This window comes from Pseudophryne corroboree, chromosome 4, assembly GCF_028390025.1.
Source record: "Pseudophryne corroboree isolate aPseCor3 chromosome 4, aPseCor3.hap2, whole genome shotgun sequence".
Taxonomy (NCBI): domain Eukaryota; kingdom Metazoa; phylum Chordata; class Amphibia; order Anura; family Myobatrachidae; genus Pseudophryne; species Pseudophryne corroboree.
Window position 1 is genome coordinate 176,235,827 of NC_086447.1, and position 26,557 is coordinate 176,262,383.

Below are 26,557 nucleotides of genomic sequence, written 5' to 3' on the forward strand. Positions count from 1 at the left end.
CATACCAATTAAGTTACACCGGTGGGGGGATAGGTATCCTCTATAGAATATCTTAAAGAACATGTCCTTGTAGGATTTAGCTGAAATTGTTTTTACAGAGTACAGTAGACTTTTCAAAATGTCCTCTTCCCTCAAATTGGGAAAGTGTGTTTGCCATTTTGTGATGCCCGTTTGATACTGACCATTGTGATAAGGCAACCTCAATATTCTGTAAAAGTAAGATATGGCCTTTGCAGAGTAGTTCACGGCTAGAAAAGCGTCATCCAGCGGATTGCGCCAGTCATCTTCGTTTAAAAATTTTAGTACTTTACCAGTGTAATGTTGCGCCTGAAGGAAGGCCAAATTACACACTGGTAAAAAGTCGTGTCTGGAAACTGCTTGTGTATAGGTAAAGGGTTTTTTTGTGTCTGAATTTGCAAGGTGTCTAACTGTGCGCAATCCTTGCTCGTGCCACGATCTGAATGGTTGTGTCGCCAAGCCATGTTGGAAATTGATGTTGCCCAAAAAGGGGAGATGTAAAGAATAGAGAGTGTGAAGTTTAGCTTTATTACGTATTGTGTGCCATGTTGACCATGTTGACATGAGCAGAGGATTGTCTAGTATGTGTGAAGGAATCTCATGTTTGGGTAAGTGTAAGAAGCAAGACAGATCTAGATTAGGAAGAAATTGCTTTTCTAATGTATGGTTTGCATACTGATCTGTTCCATGTAGCCAGTCCTTAATATATCTACAGGTGGCTATACAGTTTAACATTAGGGAAATTTATCCCACCTTCCTCTAGTCTTTTGTAGTATCTTTAGACTAATTCTTGGTCTCTTCTTGGCCCAGATAAATTTTCGGAATAATCCTACAATTTTTTTTTCATCAGACAGAGTAAGTGTGAGTGGGAGAACTTGTAATGGATATAACAACTTCGGAAAAGTGATAAGTTTAATTAAATTGGCTCTTCCCAGATATGATAACTGAAGATGTTGCCAACCTTCAAGTTCAGTTTCAATTTTTTCAATAAGTGGGGCTATATTTGCGTAATACAGATTATGGATATTTTTGGTTAGATATATCCCCAAATACTGTATCTGGGAAGAGGTCCACTGCAACCCTCCAAAGGAATTATGTGGAGTGTAGGGACGATTGCCTAGGGCCATTGCCATTGACTTGGATAGGTTAATCCGAAACCCGGAGAGCGCGCCAAAGTGATTGAAGGTATGGAACAAGGGGTCCAAACTCTCTTCGGGGTTAGAGACAAACAGCATTAAGTCGTCCGCAAAGGCTTGCAGTTTTAATTCCTGATTTCCAATTTTTGCCCCTTGAAGGGTCGGCCATTGTTGTAAGTGGCGCAACAGAGGGTCCAACGCCAGGTTGAACAATAGAGGTGATAATGGACATCCCTGGCGTGTTCCTCGATGCATCTGAAATGGCTTGCCGAGAAGGCCATTGATCAACAACCTGGTATTGGGTTTTAAGTAGAAATATTTAATCATCTCCACAAAGAGATTTCCAAATCCCCTATGGTCTAGCACCTTGAACAGATACTCCCATAGGACTTTGTCAAAGGCCTTCTCGGCATCCAAACTCAATACTACAGTTGATGAGGCCTTATTTGCTGGCGAGGAAGCTAATACCGCTATAGCGGAGCGAATCCCTAGGACAGAATGTCGACCCGTTGTGAAGCCCAATTGGTGTGAAGTAAGAAGAGATGGCATTAGGTTTTGTAGTCTAGTAGATAGTATTCTAGCCAGAATTTTGTAGTCTTGATTTAACAGTGCAATCGGCCTGTAAGATTCCATAAGAGAGGCGTCTTTGCCTGGTTTAGGTAATAATAATGTTACAGCTTCGTTAAATGATGGGTACGGAACCTTATTATTAAAGATCTGCTGGAACAGAGCGGAAAGCGTTGGGACTATTTCATGCTTTATGATTTTGTAGTAATTGGCGTTCAAACCATCTGGACCTGGCGCTTTGTTTGATTTCAGAGAATCAATGGTTTCAAGGATTTCTTGTTCTGTAATTGGGCTATTAAGGCCCTCCATCTGATCTGTTGTTAGTTTAGGCAGACCCACACTCTCTAGGAAGGCATCTATGGTCTGTTGGTTGGGTTCACTAGATTTATACATGTCAGTGTAATAAGACTCCAGTAAGTTTAGTATGTCTGGGTGGGAGGTGACGGTTATTCCGGAACTCCGATCTAGCAATTTCGTTATATAGCATTTTTTCTTTTGCTGTTTTGCCATAAAGGCCAGCAGTCGGCCAGACTTGCCCCCCCATCTATGATATTGATTTTTTGTATATTCAGTCTTAAGTTTTGCTTCTTGTAAGAGAAAGGCTTCCAATATCCCCTTCTCCTGTAGATATATGGATTTATTTTCCTCTGTAGCAGAGAGTATATATTGTTGGTGCGAGTGTCGTAGCCTATTAGTTAAAGAGTGTAATTGGGCCTTCCTATCTTTGTTACGTTTAGCTACATATGATATTATATGTCCTCGCATTACTGCTTTGGAGGCTTCCCAAAATAGAACCATATCGTCCCAATGTTGTATGTTGTCATCTACATAGGATTGCCAATTAGTTTTGAGATATTTTTGGAAATCTTCATTTTGTGATAGGTATATCGGGAAGCGCCACAGTTTAGAGGTGTGTAGGGGATTTCTCCTCTCTAAATCACACAATATCGGAGCGTGGTCTGAGATTATGATGTTATCTATAGATGTGCGGATAACTCGTGTAAACAGGGATTCTTCTAGAAGAATATAGTCCAGTCTTGTAAAGGTGTCATGTACTCGTGAGTGATATGTATATTCTCTGCTAAAACCATTTTGGAGCCTCCAGACATCCAACAAAGAATGCTGAGAGCACAGAAGGGAAATGCCTTCTTTATTATGAGGAGACGGAGTCACCGGAGATTTTGAATGATCTAGGGTGGTGTCATGCAATGAGTTCATGTCACCTCCAATGATTAAGTTAGGTGTGGCGTGTTGCATTAGCAAGTTAGATATTGTCTGAAAAAATGAGAAGTTGGGTGAATTCGGTGCATATATGTTGAGAAGTGTTAACTGTTCGCCATGCAATGTTATGTTTAACATGAGGAATCTGCCCTCTGGATCAGCCATAGTTTTGGTCACTTCAAAATTGAGGTTCCTGGCAAATAGGATTGCTACTCCTCTTTTTTTTTTTTTTTTTTTTTGCAATAAGAAGCCGAAATGCAATCCCCTAGCCAGGGGCTTTTTAGAGTGGAGTTTGAGTCTTTTAGCCAATGGGTTTCTTGTAAGAATATTATGTCTGGATGAGCTCGTTTTAAGTGTGTTAGTACTCTGCACCGTTTGACAGCTGAATTCAGGCCTGCTACATTCCATGATAAAAATCTGAAAGAGTTAGAGGTGACCTGCGGAAACTGCGTTTTAGGGGATTGTGTTTGTGTCATCCTATGCCAGTTCTATCCAGATTCGTGCGTGTGTTGATTGGGAAATACGGTACATCCGCTCTGTCCCAGCTAGCAGAGCACATGTAAGACGACTTACCAGATCTAGAATGAGATTCGGACGCGCGCGGCCTGTGAAAAGGGGGTAAAGCAAGGGGGGAAGAAAGAAGAAAAAAGAACAACCAAATTAACATCAACAATAACAACAGTACATTTGGTTCATGTTTATCGCCCATTGTTGATGGGCGAGACATCTGGGGTTATAAAAGAATTACGACCCTAGTATGGTACCGCTAGCCTCGCTAACTTGTAATAGACCCAGTTATCACCCATTCGGGGGCGGATTGGTAGCTGAGGTGAGTGTAGCGAGTCCAAGACAACTTCTGGCCTGAGCAGGGTCATCAAACATATGGGTTTTGCCATCAGTGGTTACTCTGAGTTTGGCAGGATATAGTAGGGCAAATTTGATGTTGTTTTCAAAGAGATGTTTACATATAGGTGTGAATTCTCTGCGTTTCTGAGTAACCGCATTAGAAAAATCTTGAAAAATCAGGATTTGGAAGTCCCGGACTGGGAGAGTACGTCGTCTGCGGTAGGCCATTAGGACGTTCTCTTTATCCCTATAATTCAAAAATTTGGCTATGACCGGCCTTGGTCGTGCATCTCGGTTTTCTCTTTCTGGCCCTATACGATGTGCTCTTTCAATCGTAACTGTACCTGATGGGGTGGGAATATTCAGTATGGATATGATGTCAGTGCTAAGGAGATCCATTAGATCTGTTCCCTTAATGGATTCGGGGATGCCTATGAACCTCAGGTTACTTCGTATGGTTCTATTTTCTAAGTCTTCTAATTTAGATTCTAGTTTGATGTTAAGTTGGACTTGTGCCTCAGCAAATTGTTTGAGTTCAGAAATGGCATCTTCATTGGTACTGGTATGTTGTTCTACCTCCACTAAGCGTTTAGTGTTTGTTTCTAAATGTGTTAGGATAGTATTAATAGGGGCCTGAATGGCATCCAGTTTTTGTTCAATTTGTGTTGTTTGTGTTGGGTTCAGCAAACTAGAGGGACCATCTGTGCCTCCCAGGGGGGGGGCTCTCTGGAGGTGTGATGGATGGGGAAGAGTTAACCGAGCCACGTGTAGTGGAGCTCAAAGGTTGGGTATTCTTACCCTTGTTCCTATTTTTCATGTTTGACGTTTGAGACCTGTCTAGAAATCTGTCCATGTTATGAACTGTTGTCTTAGACCAGAAATCGGGTGTGCCCCCAAAAAAGGGAAAACCGAAAACAGAATATCACATAATATGATGGTTAGGCCAGCGAACCATGTAAACCTTAAATCACATTATTGTGCTGAATGGAGTGTCAGACATTCAGCAAATTCTAATATAATGAAGGACTCACAGAGACCTATGCTCCATGATTGGTGACACCATTGGTGTCTAGGATTGCTTGTTTAAGGTAAAAAAACCTGAGGTGAAGTTTCCTCCCTCTCATGAAATGAATACTCTTTGTGAAAAGGCTTGGGAGTCGCCGGACAAGAGGTGGCAGATTCCCAAGAGGATTTACATGGTGTATCTTTTCCCCTCTGATGACAGGGAAAAATGGGAGTCGTCTCCAAATGTTGACAAAGCTCTATCTCATTTGTCTAAGAAAGTGGCGCTTCCGTTTCCTGACACGGCAGCTCTCAAGGATCCGGCGGATCGCAAGCTGGTTTCGCTGATTCGGGTGCATTGCTCAGACCTGCGGTGGCGTCGGTATGGGTGAGTAGTGCTATTGCTAAATGGGCTGAGAATTTAGCTAATGATATGGATACCCTTGATAAAGATAATGTTCTTTTGACTCTTGGTTATATCAAGGACACTGCAGATTACCTGAAGGATACGGCGAGGGATGTTTGTCTCTTGGGATCAAGAGCCAATGCCATGTCGATATCGGCCAGGAGGGCATTGTGGATCCATCAATGGAATGCTGATGCCGACTCCAAGAGAGCTATGGAAGCTTTACCCTTCAAAGGTAATGTCTTGTTTGGGGACGGCTTGGCGGACCTAGTCTCTACCGCGATGGCGGGTAAGTCCTCTTTTTTTCCCTATATTCCCACACAACACAAAAAGGCACCACATCAGCAGATGCAGTCCTTTCGTCCCAATAAATACAGGCGTGGTAAAGGTTCGTCCTTCCTCGCTTCTAAGGGTAGAGGAAGGGGAAGGAAGTCGCCTGCCGTGTCCGGCGCCCAGGACCAAAAGTCCTCCCCTGCCTCTACCAAGTTCACCGCATGACGCTGGGGCTTCCCTGGGGGAGTCCGGACCGGTGGGGGGCCGTCTGCGAGTCTTCAGTCAGGTCTGGATTCAATCAGACCAGGATCCTTGGGTCCTAGAGATTGTGTCTCAGGGATACAAGCTGGAGTTTCGGGAGGTGCCCCCTCACCGGACAAGGAGGTGGTGCTGGCAGCGATACAAAAATTGTGTCAACAGAGGGTCATTGTTCCCGTTCCCCCGTCACAACAGGGGGAGGGGTTCTACTGGAGCCTATTTGTTGTGCCGAAACCTGACGGTTCGGTCAGACCGATTCTGAATCTAAAATCCCTCAATCCATACTTGAAAGTTTTCAAGTTCAAGATGGAATCTCTTCGAGCGGTGATTTCCAGCCTAGAAGGGGGGGATTTTATGGCGTCAGTCGACACAAAGGATGCCTACTTACACGTCCCGATATATCCTTCGCATCAGGCCTTTCTCAGGTTTGCGATACAGGATTCTCATTACCAATTTCAGACGTTGCCGTTTGGGCTTTCCACGGCCCTGAGGATTTTCACCAAGGTCATGGCAGAAATGATGGTTCTCCTTCGCAAGCGAGGGGTTACAATTATCCCGTACTTGGACGATCTCCTGATAAAGGCGAGGTCCAAGGAACGGTTGCTGAGGAGTGTAAATTTGGTGCTGTCGGTGCTGCGACAGCACGGTTGGGTGCTCAATTTGCCGAAATCTCAGTTGATTCCGACCACTCGACTGTCCTTTCTGGGCATGATTCTGGACACGGAGTTACGGAGACTATTTCTTCCAGAAGAAAAAGCTCTGGAACTGCAGTCGATGGTCAGGGAACTTCTCAGGCCGACGAGTGTGTCAATCCATCACTGTACTCAGGTTCTGGGGAAAATGGTTGCGGCGTACGAAGCCATTCCGTTTGGCAGGTTTCATGCCCGGGTGTTTCAGTGGGACTTACTGAGCAAATGGTCCGGGTCTCACCTGCACATGCACCGGAAGATAAGTCTGTCTCCCAGAGCCAGAACTTCTCTCCTGTGGTGGCTGCAAAGTTCTCACCTCCTAGAAGGTCGCCGGTTCGGTATCCTGGATTGGGTACTTCTGACAACAGATGCAAGTCTCCGGGGCTGGGGTGCAGTCACCCAAGGAAGAAACTTCCAGGGGAGATGGTCGCTCCAGGAAGCGTGTCTCCACATAAATGTCCTTGAGTTAAGAGCCATTTACAACGGCCTGCTACAAGCAAGAAGCCTTCTTCAGGGTCGACCTGTACTGGTACAGTCAGACAACATCACAGCGGTGGCACATATAAACCGTCAAGGCGGAACAAGGAGCAGAGTGGCAATGGCGGAGGCCACAAGAATCCTTCGCTGGGCGGAACAACATGTGAGCGCCCTGTCAGCAGTCTTCCTACCGGGAGTGGACAACTGGGAAGCAGATTTCCTCAGCAGACACGATCTCCATCCGGGAGAGTGGGCTCTTCACCAAGAGGTATTTGCAGAGGTGACAAAGCGTTGGGGAATTCCGTTGATCGACATGGCGTCTCGTCTCAACAAGAAGCTCCCGAGGTATTGTTCCAGGTCAAGGGACCCCCAAGCCAGTGCAGTGGACGTCCTGGTGTCTCCGTGGGTGTTCCAGTCAGTGTATGTGTTCCCTCCACTTCCTCTCATTCCAAAGGTACTGGGGATCATTCGACGAGCAAGGGTTCAGGCGATTCTCGTCGTTCCAGATTGGCCAAGAAGGGCCTGGTACCCGGATCTTCAGGAGTTACTGGTGGAAGATCCTTGGCCGCTTCCCCTATGAGAGGACCTGTTGTTGCAGGGTCCATGCGTGTTTCCAGACTTACCACGGCTGCGTTTGACGGCATGGAAGTTGAGCGCCAGATTTTAGCTCGTAAGGGGAGGTCATTCCCACTCTCATTAAGGCTAGGAAGGAGGTTACGGCGAAACATTATCACCGTATTTGGAGAAAGTATGTTTCCTGGTGTGAGACTAAAATGGCTCCTGCGGAAGATTTTCACTTGGGTCGTTTTTTTCTCCACTTTTTGCAGGCAGGTGTAGATGCAGGCCTGAAATTAGGCTCCATCAAAGTGCAGATTTCGACTTTGTCTATTTTCTTTCAAAAGGAATTAGCTGTCCTCCCAGAGGTTCAGACTTTTGTGAAAGGAGTAATGCATATCAATCCTCCGTTTGTGGCTCCATGGGATCTTGAGGTGGTCTTACAGTTTCTCATGTCTTCCTGGTTTGAACCTTTGCGTAAGGTTGAGTTGAAGTTTCTCACTTGGAGGGTAATCATGCTGTTGGCGCTGGCGTCTGCCAGGCGAGTGTCAGAGTTGGCGGCCTTATCTCATAAGAGCCCGTACTTGATTTTTCATTCGGATAGGGCGGAATTGAGGACTCGTCAACAATTTCTGCCGAAGGTGGTTTCTTCGTTTCACATTAACCAACCTATTGTGGTGCCGGTGGCAATGGATGCTGTGGCGGTTCCAAAGTCTCTGGATGTTGTGAGAGCTTTGAAGATCTACGTCGCCAGAATGGCTGTTGCCAGGAAAACTGAGGCGCTGTTTGTCCTGTATGCTTCCAACAAGACTGGTCATCCTGCTTCAAAACAGACTATTGCACGCTGGATTTGTAGTACGATTCAGCAGGCTCATTCTTCGGCCATGCTATCATTGCCGAAGTCAGTAAAAGCCCATTCTACCAGGAAAGTGGGCTCATCTTGCGCGGCTGCTCAAGGCGTCTCGGCTTTACAGCTTTGCCGAGCGGCTACCTGGTCGGGTTCAAACACTTTTGCTAAGTTCTATAAGTTTGATACCCTGGCTGATGAGGACCTTGCGTTTGCTCAGTCAGTGCTGCAGAGTCGTCCGCACTCTCCCGCCCGGTCTGGAGCTTTGGTATAAATCCCATGGTCCTTTTGGAGTCCCCAGCATCCTCTAGGACGTAAGAGAAAATAGGATTTTAGTACCTACCGGTAAATCCTTTTCTCCTAGTCCATAGAGGATGCTGGGCGCCCATCCCAGTGCGGACTGTTACTTGCAGTATATTCTTGTTGGTTAAATTAGTTTATACACGGGTTGTGTATTTCTGGTTTTCAGCTTGTTGCTGTTGTTAATTCATACTGTTATCTGGTTTACTGTTACTCCGGTTGTACGGTATGTTTGTGGTGTGGGCTGGTATGTTTGTAGCCCTTAGTTTACACAAAAATCCTTTCCTCGAAATGTCCGTCTCTCCTGGGCACAGTTCCTATAACTGGGGTCTGGAGGAGGGGCATAGAGGGAGGAGCCAGTTCACACCCAGTTTAAGTCTTTTCAGTGTGCCCAAGCTCCTGCGTATCCCGTCTATACCCCATGGCCCTTTTGGAGTCCCCAGCATCCTTTACGGACTAGGAGAAAAGGATTTACCGGTAGGTACTAAAATACTATTTTCTACAGTACAGTACTGTACAGTGTGTTTCTATGTTTAATACCACTTCTCCCCATAACGACACGTCATACTGTACATTTACACCATGTACCATATGTTTCACCACTCTCAATCCATCGAAGTGCCTGATCAACTCTCTTTTCTTTATTCACATCTCTTATCATGGGGCATATCCTGTGAAGAGCCCAAAAACATTTTTTTAACCCCAATTTGTTGAAAGGTGTCAAGGTCGACATGGAAAAAGGTCAACGTGTGTTTTTTTTATGTGTTTTGGGTGTCGTTTTCTTCGTAAAGTGACCGGGAACCCCAATTAGTGCACCGTGGTGTCCCCTCGCATGGCTCCCTTCGCTCGCCATGCTTCAGGCAAGGTCCCTCCCTGCGCTGGGCACAGGTTACTATTCCCAATCGTAGTCCATGTGGATCGTAAAGTACTGTATGAAAAAGTGAAAGAAAGAAAAATTAAAAAATTATGTCGATCTAATGGCTGTGTTAACTTATATCTGGTGTCGACCTAGTTACTGTCTACCAATTGGTGTTGACCTAAGGTGTGTTGACCTAAAATGGTGTCAACCCAGAGTCCGGATATCGTTTTTGACACTGATCGTAAATGCAGCAAAAGTTGGAAAAATGTATATACATTTTTTTTTTTTAAGTGTTGACCTTTTGACCCTGTTTACCTTTGCACCTTGTTTACCATTTGTTTACAACAGGTACTGTATAGACCGGGAACCTGCTACTACAGCAGACCCTGTTTTATACAGTACCTGTAATTACAGTAACTTAAAGTACAGTAATTTACTGTACTTACAGTTCCTGATGGCCTTCAGGCGTCTTGGGGTCCTCCGGACAAGGTCACTCCATCTCCTCTGGAGTGACCGCACCATCCTGCTCCGGTTGCATTTCCGGAGGATTGCCCTTCTGGCCCTCCGGTAGGCCCTCACCTTCTCCTCAATGCTGGCGAGAGCTTGGTCCCGCCAGCTAACGAGGATTCTTAATTCAGCCATGGAGTAGAGACGATCTCTGGTAGCTATTATCACTGCACAGAGATGAATACAGCACCAGACGTGCTGCGTCCCAGGCGTGCATTCCACACGGCTTGTGTCCCAGGTTCATCTTGCACCCCTGATGCAGGACGTCAGTTCCCGTTCGTTTTGATAGAGACACGAGCTCTTGTGTAAATGGTAGCAGTGATCCCTTCTCATACAGTACAACACAGATTCTCTAACGTTGATGAACTACAGTATTGTGTTGCTCGAACAGTTAGTTGCATCAGGATACACTAATTATATTGATTGATATATCTGTGGCACCTCATTGCCACTGTGTATTTTAGATAGCATAATGAGACGCTCCTGCAGATTTACCCTGATTTATGTAAAACCTGTGTGCACACTTCTATTGAATGTGAAGGTATATTACAATAGATTAAAAAAATGTAAGAAAGTGTCAGAAAAAATAAACATGCACTCGCACTTTGGGAATTGAACCCGGGACTCTAAGCATGGGATGCGGAAGACTTCACCACTTGCCCACGACGCTTCATGGAAGATACACAAGCTCATATGTAAATATACTGTAAGCAGTGATCCCTTCCCATTGGTGATTGTTTATGCCGTTACGGGACTTGGACGCTCATATTGCAGAACACGGTATTTAGCCACCACCTCCCCCCACCCGCATCCAACTTCCCCCTTGTAGATCCTTATAGATTATTCCGCCGCTATTTGCTCTAAAGTACTGGATTAGTGGAGCATTAGCCACTCAGTGGTGGAGATGTGTATTGCATGCTGAGTATGTAGTCGTGCCTCAACGTGCCTCTCCGTGCATAAACTCAACAACCTAAGCTATCGCCTAGGTGCGACTAAACCTCCGTTTAGGCAGAGAAACAGCAAAGATAATGGAGACTCCATCTGTACTGTAGAGCATATATATGAAATAGGGTCTTGACATGAGTGTAGTATCGGGGTGAGTAGGATAGATGTGGGAATTATTAGTGTCAGTAGTACTTATGGCAGTAGAGTAAATGTGAGGAGTTAAGTGTGGGTAGTACAGGTAGGAGTAGGGTAGATGTGAGGAGTATTAGTGTGGGTAGTACAGGTGAAAGTAGAGTAGATGTGAGGAGTATTAGTGTGGGTAGTACAGGTGAGAGTAGGGTAGCTGTGAGGAGTATTAGTGTGGGTAGTACAGGTGAGAGTAGGGTAGATGTGAGGAGTATTAGTGTGGGTAGTACAGGTGACTGTAGGGTAGCTGCGAGAAGTATTAGTGTGGGTAGTACAGGTGAGAGTAGGGTAGATGTGAGGAGTATTAGTGTGGGTAGTACAGGTGAGAGTAGGGTAGATAGGAATATTAATGTGGGTAGTACAGGTGAGGGTAGGGTAGCTGTGAGAAGTATTAGTGTGGGTAGTACAGGTGAGAGTAGGGTAGATGTGAGAAGTATTAGTGTGGGTAGTACAGGTGAGAGTAGGGTAGATGTGAGGAGTATTAGTGTGGGTAGTACAGGTGAGAGTAGGGTAGATGTGAGGAGTATTAGTGTGGGTAGTACAGGTGAGAGTAGGGTAGATGTGAGGAGTATTAGTGTGGGTAGTACAGGTGAGAGTAGGGTAGATGTGAGGAGTATTGGTGTGGGTAGTACAGGTGAGAGTAGGGTAGCTGTGAGGAGTATTAGTGTGGGTAGTACAGGTGAGAGTAGGGTAGATGTGAGGAGTATTAGTGTGGGTAGTACAGGTGAGAGTAGGGTAGATGTGAGGAGTATTAGTGTGGGTAGTACAGGTGAGAGTAGGGTAGATAGGAATATTAATTTGGGTAGTACAGGTGGGAGTAGGGTAGATGTGAGGAGTATTATTGTAGGTAGTACAGGTGACAGTAGGGTAGCTGTGAGGAGTATTAGTGTGGGTAGTACAGGTGAGAGTAGGGTAGATGTGAGGAGTATTATTGTGGGTAGTACATGTGAGAGTTGGGTAGCTGTGAGGAGTATTAGTGTGGGTAGTACAGGTGAGAGTAGGGTAGATGTGAGGAGTATTAGTGTGGGTAGTACAGGTGACTGTAGGGTAGCTGCGAGAAGTATTAGTGTGGGTAGTACAGGTGAGAGTAGGGTAGATGTGAGGAGTATTAGTGTGGGTAGTACAGGTGAGAGTAGGGTAGATAGGAATATTAATGTGGGTAGTACAGGTGGGAGTAGGGTAGATGTGAGGAGTATTATTGTAGGGTAGATGTGAGGAGTATTAGTGTGAGTAGTACAGGTGACAGTAGGGTAGCTGTGAGGAGTATTAGTGTGGGTAGTACACGTGAGAGTAGGGTAGCTGTGAGGAGTATTAATGTGGGTAGTACAGGTGGGAGTAGGGTACATGTGAGGAGTATTAGTGTGGGGAGTAGGGTAGATGTGAGGAGTATTATTGTAGGTAGTACAGGTGAGAGTAGGGCAGATGTGAGGAGTATTAGTGTGGGTAGCTGTGAGGAGTATTAGTGTGGGTAGTACAGGTGACAGTAGGGTAGCTGTGATAAGTATTAGTGTGGGTAGTACAGGTGAGAGTAGGGTAGATGCGAGGAGTATTATCATAGGTTTTACAAGTGAGAGTAGGGTAGCTGTGAGGAGTATTAGTGTGGGTAGTACAGGTGAGAGTAGGGTAGATGTGAGGAGTATTAGTGTGGGTAGTACAGGTGACAGTAGGCTAGCTGTGAGGAGTATTAGTGTGGGTAGTACAGGTGGGAGTAGGGTAGCTGTGAGGAGTATTAGTGTGCGTAGTACAGGTGACATTAAGGTAGCTGTGAGAAGTATTAGTGTGGGTAGTACAGGTGAGAGTAGGGTAGATGTGAGGAGTATTAGTGTGGGTAGTACAGGTGAGAGTAGGGTAGATAGGAATATTAATGTGGGTAGTACAGGTGGGAGTAGGGTACATGAGAGGAGTATTAGTGTGGGTAGTACAGGTGGGAGTAGGGTAGATGTGAGGAGTATTATTGTAGGTAGTACAGGTGACAGTAGGGTAGCTGTGAGGAGTATAAGTGTGGGTAGTACAGGTGAGAGTAGGGTAGATGTGAGGAGTATTAGTGTGGGTAGTACAGGTGAGAGTAGGGTAGATGTGAGGAGTATTAGTGTGGATAGTACAGGTGGGAGTAGGGTAGATGTGAGGAGTATTAGTGTGGGTAGTACAGGGGAGAGTAGGGTAGATGTGAGGAGTATTATTGTAGGGTAGATGTGAGGAGTATTAGTGTGGGTAGTACAGGTGACAGTAGGGTAGCTGTGAGGAATATTAGTGTGGGTATTACAGGTGAGAGTAGGGTAGATGTGAGGAGTATTAGTGTGGGTAGTACAGGTGAGAGTAGGGTAGATGTGAGGAGTATTAGTGTGGCTAGTACAGGTGAAAGTAGGGTAGATGTGAGGAGTATTAGTGTGGGTAGTACAGGTGACAGGGTAGCTGTGAGGAGTATTAGTGTGGGTAGTACTGGTGAGAGTAGGGTAGATGTGAGGAGTATTATTATGGGTTTTACAGGTGAGAGTAGGGTAGCTGTGAGAAGTATTAGTGTGCAGAGCCGGCCCTAGCCAATTTGATGCCCTAGGCAAAATTTTGTCTGGTGCCCCCTAGCTCCGCCGCTAGTTCTGCATCTGTACCTGCAACGCTCAGGTAGTGGGGCCCACCGGGGGGTTACCCTGTGGGCCAGTTCAACTCTGCACAATGCCACACAGTAATGACCATAATACATATAATTCCACACAGTAAAGGAACCTTACACATATGCCCCACATTAGTAATGCCCATAATACACATAATGCCACACAGTAATGCACCTTACACATATGCCCCACATTAGTAATGCCCATAATACACATATACTGCCACAGATACTGCCACACTTGCTGGTTATACAAAAAGATCAGTATCAAACATGTAGAAACTGTCCATTCTCTTCACTATTCAGTGTGTTTGCTGGTGTCTGTTACTCCCGTTAACTGCATGCACTTTACTTTATAATGTGGGAGCTAAATGCTCTGCCCTCCAGTCTGATGTGTCCGAAAGTCACGCTGCACTGATGTTTAGAAATAGCACAACGCAACTTACTGACCACGTTACAGTGCTATATGGCAGGGGAATTTTACGGTATGGACTGACTAGGAAATACAGTGTGTGGAGAATACTGCCCATGTTATGTCCCTGCAGACACCTGGGGTTTGCACAGGGATAAGGGACACACACAGGATGGCAGGGTCCCCCTCCCCCATGTGCACAAGCAGTATAGGTGATGTCAGGTTTCTGTGAAGCAGTCTTCCAAAATACACATGTGTTATCATAAGAAGCCATCCAGTGATAACCTTATTTCTTTATCATCCACTAGGGGTCACTGGAGTACTCTTGGGATATGGACGGGCGTGGCCGAACAAGGGCACTGAATATTTAAATTTAGGACCCTCCCCCCCCTCCATATCCCCGAGTACCTCAGTGTACTCTCTCAGTGTTTTTTCGGTGCTCACAGCACGAACAAGGCTTGTGGTATAGCCACACTTGGATTTTTAATTTTTATTTTTAATTTTTATTTTTACAACTTAGCACATCCCTTCCCAGTTTCTGGAAAAACATGGGTCCGGGATAGTGCCGCTGCACGGGCAGCGCATGGCGTGTCGGTCCTCACAAAGAGCACCCTCACAGCCACAGACAGCATGGCGTGTCGGTCCTCACGAAGAGCACCCTCACAGCCACAGACAGCCCACTGCTTCTACAAAGAGCAGCCAGGACTAGGAAGCTGGACGGGCTTGCACAAAAGAAGCCGTCGCAGCCATAGATTACTGGAAGCTGACTGGAGCTGGACGGAGATAGACGTCACAGCCAAGACTACAGAGCTGACAGGAGCTTACACAAAGAAGCCCCGTTGCAGCCATGAGTCACACCACTGAAGCTGGACGGAGCTTACACAGAAAAAGCCCCGTCACAGCCAGGAGTTACAGAATGGCAGTCGTCACAGCCATGATCAGAAAGGTAGGCTGGGGAAACGGGGCGGTCAGCGCAGGCTGCCGCCCCGCTATGTAGGGGTTAATGCCTCCTGCTCATACGGAGCTCCGTCCGGCTGCACAGCAGGGGGAGCTCATACGCACTATGCCCAGCCGCTATGGAAGTCACAAGGTCTGACACTGGACGGAGCTGACAGAAAGCTCCGTCACAGCCAGGATGAAAGCCCCGTCACATGCTGGACGGAGCTTACAGGAGGTGCGGCAAGGTATGGTGGGGTGTCTGGGCGGTCAGCTCACGCTGCCGCCCTGCTGTGTGGGTGTTTGCCGCCGCTGAAGCCGCCGCTGATATGCCCCGTTTAACTACGCTAGAAGCTCAGAGCGGCCGCACGTCACTCAGAGACGCCGGCCGCTCTCACAGCGCTGATTACCCGGCACCGAGGTAGGACAGGCGCCGCCCGAGCCAGAACTAAGTTCCCGCTTTCTAAGATGCACAGAGCGGCCGCACGTCACTCACAGACGCCGGCCGCTCTTCCAGCGCTGACACCGCACACTGATGTATGAAGGCGCCGCCCGCTCGTCCGGACGGCTCCCCGGCGCTATACACAGCGCTCCCCTGCTCTCCCTGCACCCGCTCCCGTCCGCTGCAGGTAACATGGGGGAGACTACCGGGGGTGAGGGGGAGTAAATACCCATAGCAGCAGCACCAAGGCTGCATGGGTTAATAAGACATAGTTTTAACAGATCATGTCCTAAAATATGTTTCTAATTGTATGAATGGCATGCTTCCTGTTTTTCTGTAGGCTGCCATATAATGTAATAAGTGTTCTATTAACTGGAATGTGATTATCACACTTTAATAGGCTATTAAGCCTATATTACCTGTATAATAGGCTATTAAGTCTATATATATTAACACTGCAGCAGGTCCTGTGCTTTTCAGTGTATGCATGGCATGGGGGCCATTTTTAATCATTACAGTTTCTTCCAGTTTATAATTCCAGAACATTCCGGCCATACACCTCTGCTCCACAAGGGGGCGCAGGGGTGTTAGTGGGAATTTTTGTTCAGGTTTCACATAATTCTAGAACATTCCTGCCCTACATCTCTAAGCCACCAGAGGCAAAGGGGTGTTAGTGGGAATTTAGTTCGGATTGCACATGTGAACTGCTTTTCACATAAAGAATACTCTGGTTTCTCTTCAGATCTAATAAATCTTTCGCCTGTTGCTAAAGATGTCCGTAGAGAGAAATAACCATGAGTTTCATATAAATTTTTGATGCCTGGCTACAGCTGGCCTTAATATGCTTTTCAGCAACAAAAATATATATATGCCACATAAGAACTTCAATAAGTAGTGCAAGTGTTGTCTGTTGCCTATTGTGGTGTCAGTCTGCATAGCTAGTAAGGCTCTAGCGCAGACTAAAAATAATTTTAACGGTCCTATGTTAAGCATTGGCAATTCAAATTAAAACAGCGGTAACATCGGAGTCTCGGAAGTACTCCGCCTACTATAACTAAAGATAGTCTTTTCAAAGGGCCAAGTTCCTTTGGGTACCAGGGTTAATGCAGATCTCACACAATAACTACAAGTGAGAAGGGTGCATTACACCAGCACTTATATAGTGCGGGGTTTTTGACAACATACATTGCTAAAAACCAGTGAGTCAAGGTCTCCATTTGTTTTTATAGAAAAAAATTAGTGGACTTTGATCACTATTTAATCGGTTTCAAAATAACGCGATCCGCCATTGGCAAATGCGTCTGTGTTAAACACTATAAAGTCCCAAGATACATTTGGGTCATTAGTCTCTAGGTATGGAAGCTATGAGATCACTGTTAAAAGAAGCTGCAGAGTATATCTGTAAAGCTTCTACTAACGCCTGTTTTTCATCGTAGCTAGTTCAGCACGACTAGGACAGAGCTTGTTTGGTCCTAAATTTGATATTCAGCCATTACCGCATCCAGTATCAAAACGGAATACTGGTACCGGCGTTTAATCCCTTTAGACTTCAGTTTTTTCAAAGGCGGTTGTACAAAACAGTCACGCCTTGTAACGTCAGGACGCTACAGTCAGCAAGCCAGGGGTTTGATGGCCTCTTTTCCAATTGTGGAAGCGCGTCTTTACATGTTACTTTCTCTATCGTCCTAAGTGGATGCTGGGGTTCCTGAAAGGACCATGGGGAATAGCGGCTCCGCAGGAGACAGGGCACAAAAGTAAAGCTTTTACAGGTCAGGTGGTGTGTACTGGCTCCTCCCCCTATGACCCTCCTCCAGACTCCAGTTAGATTTTTGTGCCCGGCCGAGAAGGGTGCAATTCTAGGTGGCTCTCCTAAAGAGCTGCTTAGAGAAAGTTTAGCTTAGGTTTTTTATTTTACAGTGATTCCTGCTGGCAACAGGATCACTGCAACGAGGGACAGAGGGGAGAAGAAGTGAACTCACCTGCGTGCAGGATGGATTGGCTTCTTGGCTACTGGACATGAAGCTCCAGAGGGACGATCACAGGTACAGCCTGGATGGTCACCGGAGCCGCGCCGCCGGCCCCCTCGCAGATGCTGAAGCAAGAAGAGGTCCAGAATCGGCGGCTGAAGACTCCTGCAGTCTTCTAAAGGTAGCGCACAGCACTGCAGCTGTGCGCCATTTTCCTCTCAGCACACTTCACACGGCAGTCACTGAGGGTGCAGGGCGCTGGGGGGGGGGCGCCCTGGGAGGCAAATGAAAACCTTTAAAAAGGCTAAAAATACCTCACATATAGCCCCAGAGGCTATATGGAGATATTTACCCCTGCCTAAATGTACTAAATAGCGGGAGACGAGCCCGCCGAAAAAGGGGCGGGGCCTATCTCCTCAGCACACGGCGCCATTTTCTGTCACAGCTCCGCTGGTCAGGAAGGCTCCCAGGTCTCTCCCCTGCACTGCACTACAGAAACAGGGTATAACAGAGAGGGGGGGCATAATAAATGGCTATATATTAATATAAAAGCAGCTATAAGGGAGCACTTAATCATAAGGCTATCCCTGTCATATATAGCGCTTTTTGGTGTGTGCTGGCAGACTCTCCCTCTGTCTCCCCAAAGGGCTAGTGGGTCCTGTCTTCGTATAGAGCATTCCCTGTGTGTCTGCTGTGTGTCGGTACGTGTGTGTCGACATGTATGAGGACGTTATTGGTGTGGAGGCGGAGCAATTGCCAAATATGAGGATGTCACCTCCTAGGGGGTCGACACCAGAATGGATGCCTTATTTGTGGAATTACGGGATAGCGTCAACTCGCTTAAGCAGTCGTTTGCCGACATGAGGCGGCCGGACACTCAATTAGTGCCTGTCCAGGCGCCTCAAACACCGTCAGGGGCTGTAAAACGCCCTTTGCCTCAGTCGGTCGACACAGACCCAGACACAGGCACTGACCCCGGTGGTGAAGGTGACGAATCAACCGTATTTTCCAGAAGGGCCACACGCTATATGATTTTGGCAATAAAGGAGATGTTACATTTAGCTGATACTACAGGTACCACTAAACAGGGTATTATGTGGGGTGTGAAAAAACTACCAGTAGTTTTTCCCGAATCAGAAGAATTAAATGACGTGTGTGATGAAGCGTGGGGTGCCCCCGATAAAAAAAACTGCTAATTTCCAAGAAGTTATTGGCTTTATACCCTTTCCCGCCAGAGGTTAGGGAGCGCTGGGAAACACCTCCTAGGGTGGACAAAGCGCTAACACGCTTATCAAAACAAGTGGCGTTACCCTCTCCTGAGACGGCCGCACTTAAAGATCCATCAGATAGGAGGATGGAAAATATCCAAAAAGGTATATACACACATGCAGGTGTTATACTACGACCAGCTATTGCGACTGCCTGGATGTGCAGTGCTGGGGTAGTTTGGTCAGAGTCCCTGATCGAAAATATTGATACCCTGGACAGGGACAATATTTTACTGTCGTTAGAACAAATAAAGGATGCATTTCTTTATATGCGTGATGCACAGAGAGATATCTGCACACTGGCATCACGGGTAAGTGCTATGTCCATTTCGGCCAGAAGAGCTTTATGGACACGACAGTGGACAGGCGATGCGTAGAGGGGTTATTTGGGGTCGGTCTATCGGATTTGGTGGCCACGGCTACGGCCGGGAAATCCACCTTTCTACCTCAAGTCACTCCCCAACAGAAAAAGGCACCGACTTTTCAACCGCAGCCCTTTCGTTCCTTCAAAAATAAGAGAGCAAAGGGCTATTCATATCTGCCACGAGGCAGAGGACGAGGGAAGAGACAGCAACAGGCAGCTCCTTCCCAGGAACAGAAGCCCTCCCCGGCTTCTACAAAAGCCTCAGCATGACGCTGGGGCTTCGCAAGCGGACTCGGGGGCGGTAGGCGGTCGTCTCAAGAATTACAGCGCGCAGTGGGCTCACTCGCAGGTAAATCCCTGGATCCTGCAGATAATATCTCAGGGGTACGGGTTGGAATTAGAGACAGAGCCACCTCGCCGTTTCCTGAAGTCTGCTTTACCAACGTCCCCCTCCGAAAGGGAGACGGTTTTGGAAGCCATTCACAAGCTGTATTCGCAGCAGGTGATAGTCAAGGTACCTCTTCTACAACAAGGGAAGGGGTATTATTCCACTCTATTTGTGGTACCGAAGCCGGATGGTTCGGTAAGGCCTATTCTAAATCTGAAGTCCTTGAACCTGTACATAAAGAAGTTCAAGTTCAAGATGGAGTCACTCAGAGCAGTGATAGCGAACCTGGAAGAAGGGGACTTTATGGTATCCTTGGACATCAAGGATGCGTATCTCCACGTTCCAATTTACCCCTCACACCAGGGGTAACTCAGGTTCGTTGTACAAAACTGTCACTATCAGTTTCAGACGCTGCCGTTTGGTTTGTCCACGGCACCTCGGGTCTTTACAAAGGTAATGGCCGAGATAATATTTCTTCTTCGAAGAAAAGGCGTATTAATTATCCCATACTTGGACGATCTCCTAATAAGGGCAAGGTCCAGAGAACAGCTAGAGATGGGTTTAGCACTATCTCAAGAGGTGCTAAAGCAGCACGGATGGATTCTGAATATTCCAAAATCCCAATTAATGCCGACAACTCGTCTGCTGTTCCTGGGGATGATTCTGGACACAGTTCAGAAAAAGGTTTTTCTTCCCGAGGAAAAAGCCAAGGAGTTATCTGACCTGGTCAGGAACCTCCTAAAACCAGGAAAGGTGTCTGTACATCAATGCACAAGAGTCCTGGGAAAAAATGGTAGCTTCTTACGAAGCAATCCCTTTCGGCAGATTCCATGCAAAGGGATCTGTTGGACAAATGGTCAGGGTCGCATCTTCAGATGCACCTGCGGATAACCCTGTCGCCGAGGACAAGGGTATCCCTTCTGTGGTGGTTGCAGGAGGCTCATCTATTGGAGGGCCGCAGATTCGGCATACAGGATTGGATCCTGGTGACCACGGATGCCAGCCTGAGAGGCTGGGGAGCAGTCACACAGGGAAGAAATTTCCAGGGAGTGTGGTCGAGCCTGAAAAAGTCTCTTCACATAAGCATTCTGGAACTAAGAGCAATCTACAATGCTCTAAGCCAGGCGGAACCTCTGCTTCAAGGAAGACCGGTGTTGATCCAGTCGGACAACATCACGACAGTCGCCCATGTAAACAGACAGGGCGGCACAAGAAGCAGGAGGGCAATGGCAGAAGCTGCCAGGATCCTTCGCTGGGCGGAGAATCACGTAATAGCACTGTCAGCAGTATTCACAACTGGGAAGCAGACTTCCTCAGCAGACACGACCTTCACCCGGGAGAGTGGGGACTTCATCCAGAAGTTTTCCACATGCTATTAAACCGTTGGGTAAAACCAATGGTGGACATGATGGCGTCTCGCCTCAACAAAACACTGGACAGGTATTGCGCCAGGTCAAGAGATCCGCAGGCAATAGCTGTGGACGCGCTGGTAACACCTTGGGTGTACCAGTCGGTATATGTGTTTCCTCTTCTGCCTCTCATACCAAAGGTATTGAGGATTATACGGCAAAGAGGAGTAAGACTAGTGGCTCCGGTTTGGCCAAGAAGGACTTGGTACCCGGAACTTCAAGAGATGGTCACGGACGATCCGTGGCCTCTACCTCTGAGAAGGGACCTGCTGCAGCAGGGTCCCTGTCTTTTTCAAGACTTACCGCGGCTGCGTTTGACGGCATGGCGTTTGAATGCCAGATCCTAAAAGGAAAAGGCATTCCAGAAGAAGTCATTCCTACCTTGATAAAGGCAAGGAAGGAAGTCACCGCGAAGCATTATCACCGTAATTGGCGAAAATATGTTGAGTGGTGCGACCAGCGGAGTGCTCCGATGGAGGAATTTCAACTGGGTCGTTTCCTACATTTCCTGCAATCAGGATTGTCTATGGGTCTCAAATTGGGATCTATTAAGGTTCAAATTTCGGCCCTATCAATATTCTTCCAAAAAGAATTGGCCTCAGTCCCTGAGGTCCAGATTTTTATCAAAGGAGTACTGCATATACAGCCTCCTGTGGTGCCTAAGGTGGCACCGTGGGATCTAAATGTAGTTTTAGATTTCCTCATAAAATCCAATTGGTTTGAACCACTAAAGAATGTGGATTTAAAATATCTCACATGGAAAGTGACTATGTTACTGACCCTGGCTTCGGCCGGGAGAGTATCTGAACTGGCGGCTTTATCTTATAAAAGCCTTTATTTAATTTTCCATTCGACATAGGGCAGAGCTGCGGACGCGTCCGCATCTTCTCCCTAAGGTGGTATCAGCGTTTCACCTGAACCAGCCTATTGTAGTGCCTGCGGCTACAGACGACTTGAAGGACTCCAAGTTGTTGAACGTTGTCAGAGCCTTAAAAATATACATTTAAAGGACGGCTGGAGTCAGAAAATCTGACTCGCTGTTTATACTGTATGCACCCAACAAGTTGGGTGCACCTGCTTCTAAGCAGTCGATTGCTCGTTGGATTTGGAACAAAATTCAACTTGTACATTCTGTGGCAGGCCTGCCACAGCCTAAATCTGTTAAGGCCCATTCCACAAGGAAGGTGGGCTCATCTTGGGCGGCTGCCCGAGGGGTCTCGGCATTACAACTCTGCCGAGCAGCTACGTGGTCAGGGGAGAACACGTTTGTAAAATTTTACAAATTTGATACCCTGGCAAAGGAGGACCTGGAGTTCTCTCATTCGGTGCTGCAGAGTCATCCGCACTCTCCCGCCCGTTTGGGAGCTTTGGTATAATCCCCATGGTCCTTTCAGGAACCCCAGCATCCACTTAGGACGATAGAGAAAATAAGAATTTACTTACCGATAATTCTATTTCTCGGAGTCCGTAGTGGATGCTGGGCGCCCATCCCAAGTGCGGATTATCTGCAATACTTGTACATAGTTATTGTTAACTAATTCGGGTTATTGTTTAGGAAGCCATCTTTCAGAGGCTCCTCTGTTATCATACTGTTAACTGGGTTTAGATCACAAGTTGTACGGTGTGATTGGTGTGGCTGGTATGAGTCTTACCCGGGATTCAAAAATCCTCCCTTATTGTGTACGCTCGTCCGGGCACAGTACCTAACTGGAGTCTGGAGGAGGGTCATAGGGGGAGGAGCCAGTACACACCACCTGACCTGTAAAAGCTTTACTTTTGTGCCCTGTCTCCTGCGGAGCCGCTATTCCCCATGGTCCTTTCAGGAACCCCAGCATCCACTACGGACTCCGAGAAATAGAATTATCGGTAAGTAAATTCTTATTTTTGAGGGGTTTCCAGACTTCAATTCATGGATGTCTCAGCTATTTACAGATTAAAGGACAATACTGGCTCTGTCGACCGGTTTGGCAGGTTGCCATTTAGTCTCTGCTGGGTTTCAGCTGTCTTTATAAGCCAAGCAGTAGTATACCAACAGAGTCAGGGTTACATATTCCCTCTGTTTGAGCAAAACCAGACGGCTCTGTCGCAATCTCAATCAGCAGGTCACTTACTGCAGTGGGAAAATGAATTTTCTGCGGTTAGTATTTGTTTATTGGAGCACAAAGTTGCATAATGGCACTTGATCTTCACAAGGCGTATTTACCCATTCCGGTTTGATCTTCACAGGTTCTAGCGTTTGCAAATCGCCACAACCATTATCCATTTCAGGTCTACCGTTGCTTATCGCCTCGGGTATTTACCAAAGTTATGTTGGGGATGATAGCTCATCTCACATAAGGACTCTGTCTCAACAGAGTTTCTCTACCTTAGATGATCTGCTCATAAGAACTCTGTCTCAACAGAGTTCCTCTAACTTGCGCTACTAAGGTATACTGCGGTAGCAGATCAAGTTCGAAAACAATCGCATCTAATTCCGTCTAAACGATGTCAATGCCTAGGTAAGATTATAAATACGGTAAATCAAAGACTTTTACTTACTACACCAGCAAGAACAAATGTACATCTAGTAATTAGTGCAAAACACGCACACTAGCGGTACATTGGTGTATTCACCTATTAAGAATAAAGATGTGTTTTCAATTTAGTTCGCCCCTTCACTCGCGTTTCCCACAGAGGGACAAGGGTGTATATACTCTGGACGAGAGTCGCAGAGGGTCAGGATTTGTAGTTAAACAAGATCAGCGACAAAGGTTCTAAAACGGATCACGACAGATTGCTGTCGATAAATGTCCTGGAACTCCGTGCATTTTACAATGCAATACATGCTTCGTTTTCAGTCTGACCAGGGGCAGTCAGACAAGGCAACGGCAGTTGCATACACAATAACCAGGGAGAACCAAGAAGCCGCATGGCAATGCGGCAAGTAACTCAAATCCTCAATTGCTCAGAACACCATTATGTGAGAATGTCAACTACGTTCATTCCGTGAGGGGACATCTGTCACACAGATGATCTCACTCGTCAGGATTTAGATCCTGAAATCTGGACATTAAATCCACAGGTGTTTCCTATGTGAGTCCACAGAAGAAGGTTACCCTCAGGTATACATAATGGCATCTCGCCACAATTACAAAAGCTTAGTATGTGTAACAGGGGCAGTGGCGGTGGAGTCTCTCGTATTCATGTGGTGATTCAGCATCGTGTATCTAACTCCACCAGTTTTTTCCGCTGCTCTCTCTCTCTCTCTCTCTCCGTTGCCAAAACGGATCGTAACACGTCACAGTCATACTAGTGATCTCTCATGGGTTCCGAGAGTTTGCTTCTCAAATATCCAAGGAATACTTGCACACGATCTTGGCGCTCATAATACGTCCGACCTGTTACATCAGGGAACGTTCTTTTACCCATAATTCATATGTACCTATTACCTATGTACCGTAGCTGCGGTTGACGCGGTGAGAGGTCATACCGCCCTCGTAAGAAATAGAGCATTACAGTAACGGTTATACCAACCATGTTATGAGCCGCTTAAGGCAGCTCATTATTACAAAATTTCGTATGCGTACATAGGTGGTAAAGCTCGGAAGTTTCCAACATCATCCTTCACGTTACCCGTATTATTCTGGTAAACGGGGTGGGATGGAAAACTGCGTTTATCTGCACTGAGTGTGCAGGTATCTGTATGGTAAACTTATTTTCAAAGATGTTTGCCTCTATTGCGTCTCTATTGCGTCTGTACACACCTTTCTACAAGGTGTCATCAAAGTTCAGACTCTATTTATCCAACCTATAGCGCCAGGTGGCTTGAGGTTGGGTTCAGATTTCTTACAGTTTTCATATTTGAACCCTTACAACAAAGGGGAATTAAGTTTATCACTTTGGAAAACATTTGTCTTCTAGCCTTGGCTTCGGCAAGGGTTTTGTTTTCATATTTGGGTGCCTTGTATTCTAAGCCACCGTATTTGAGTTTTCTCATGACAAAGCAGATCTTCGGACTAATTCCGCTTTCGTATTCTTCACACCAATAGTGCTTCCTGTGTGGAAAGCACATTCTAGAATTCTGAGTGTGGTACACGCATTACGCGTTTTATATATGTCCCGAACGTCTACAGTAGGTGATACGGATACGTTGTTTGTTCTCTATGATGCTGCCAACTGGGCTTAGCCAGTTTCTCAGCAGATATTATCCAGTTGGATAATAATGTCTACAAGTCAGGCTTACTTTAAGGCTAAGTTACAATCGCCTACGTCAGTAATAGCTCATCCCACAGGTTCTGTGGGAATGTCAGACCCAGCGGGTCGTGGAGCGTCTACGACGCGGCACGTTTGTGCACGTTTACACGTTATGAATGGTGGCGCCATCAGCATCTAGCTTTGGGCTGCCTACTGTTACAAGTATCAAACAGCTCTCCCGCCCACGAGGGAAGCTTTGGTACGTCCCAAGAGTACTCCAGTGACCCCTAGTGGATGATAAAGAAAATAGGATTTTGGTACTTACCAGGTAAATCCTTTTCTTTGAATCCATAGGGGGCACTGGACGCCCACCCAGAGCAGTTTTACCTGGGTTGTTTTAAGCTCAAGGGAGCTTAGGGTAACAAGTTTTACTTGATTGATATTAAGCTCAGAGGAGCTTATGGTAACACATTTTCACCAATTGGTTCAAATTATAAAGTTCTATCGGTTATGGTGTCAACTGTTTAGTTGACAGTAAGGTTATGGGTCAACATTGTTGTTGTCCGTTATGTTATAGGTATTCTCCATTGTCAACCTCTCTATCGTTCCTGTTCGCTCAGTAAAAAACACTGAGAGAGTACACTGAGGTACTCGGGGATATGGAGGGGGGGGAGGGTCCTAAATTTAAATATTCAGTGCCCTTGTTCGGCCACGCCCGTCCATATCCCAAGAGTACTCCAGTGCCCCCTATGGATTCAAAGAAAAGGATTTACCTGGTAAGTACCAAAATCCTATTTTCTCTGACGTCCTAGTGGATGCTGGGAACTCCGTAAGGACCATGGGGAATAGCGGCTCCGCAGGAGACAGGGCACATCTAAAGAAAGCTTTAGGATCACCTGGTGTGCACTGGCTCCTCCCCCTATGACCCTCCTCCAAGCCTCAGTTAGATTTTCTGTGCCCGACGAGAAGGGTGCACACTAGGGGCTCTCCTGAGCTCTTTGTGAAAGTTTTAGTTTAGGTTTATTATTTTCAGTGAGACCTGCTGGCAACAGGCTCACTGCATCGAGGGACTAAGGGGAGAAGAAGCGAACTCACCTGCGTGCAGAGTGGATTGGGCTTCTTAGGCTACTGGACATTAGCTCCAGAGGGACGATCACAGGTTCAGCCTGGATGGGTCACCGGAGCCGCGCCGCCGGCCCCCTTACAGAGCCAGAAGAGCGAAGAGGTCCGGAAAAATCGGCGGCAGAAGACTTTCCTGTCTTCAGATAAAGGTAGGCGCACAGCACCGCAGCTGTGCGCCATTGCTCTCAGCACACTTCACACTCCGGTCACTGAGGGTGCAGGGCGCTGGGGGGGCAGCGCCCTGAGACGCAATAAATCGATAGAAAACCTTTTATGGCTAAAATAAATGCATCACATATAACTCCTGGGCTATATGGATGCATTTAACCCCTGCCAAAACATACAAGAAAACGGATGATAAGGACGCCGAGAAAGG

At 46.7% G+C, this 26,557-nt stretch overlaps 1 protein-coding gene and 1 non-coding gene across 3 annotated transcripts in view; both read left to right on the top strand.

Moving 5' to 3' along the window:
* PAK2 (p21 (RAC1) activated kinase 2) overlaps positions 1–26,557 on the top strand; it is a 220,684-nt gene that overhangs the window by 177,611 nt on the left and 16,516 nt on the right. The window lies entirely within an intron of this gene.
* Positions 16,213–16,327, top strand: LOC134913513 (U5 spliceosomal RNA). The gene has a single exon (XR_010177260.1). It is a non-coding gene; the product is annotated as a U5 spliceosomal RNA (small nuclear RNA).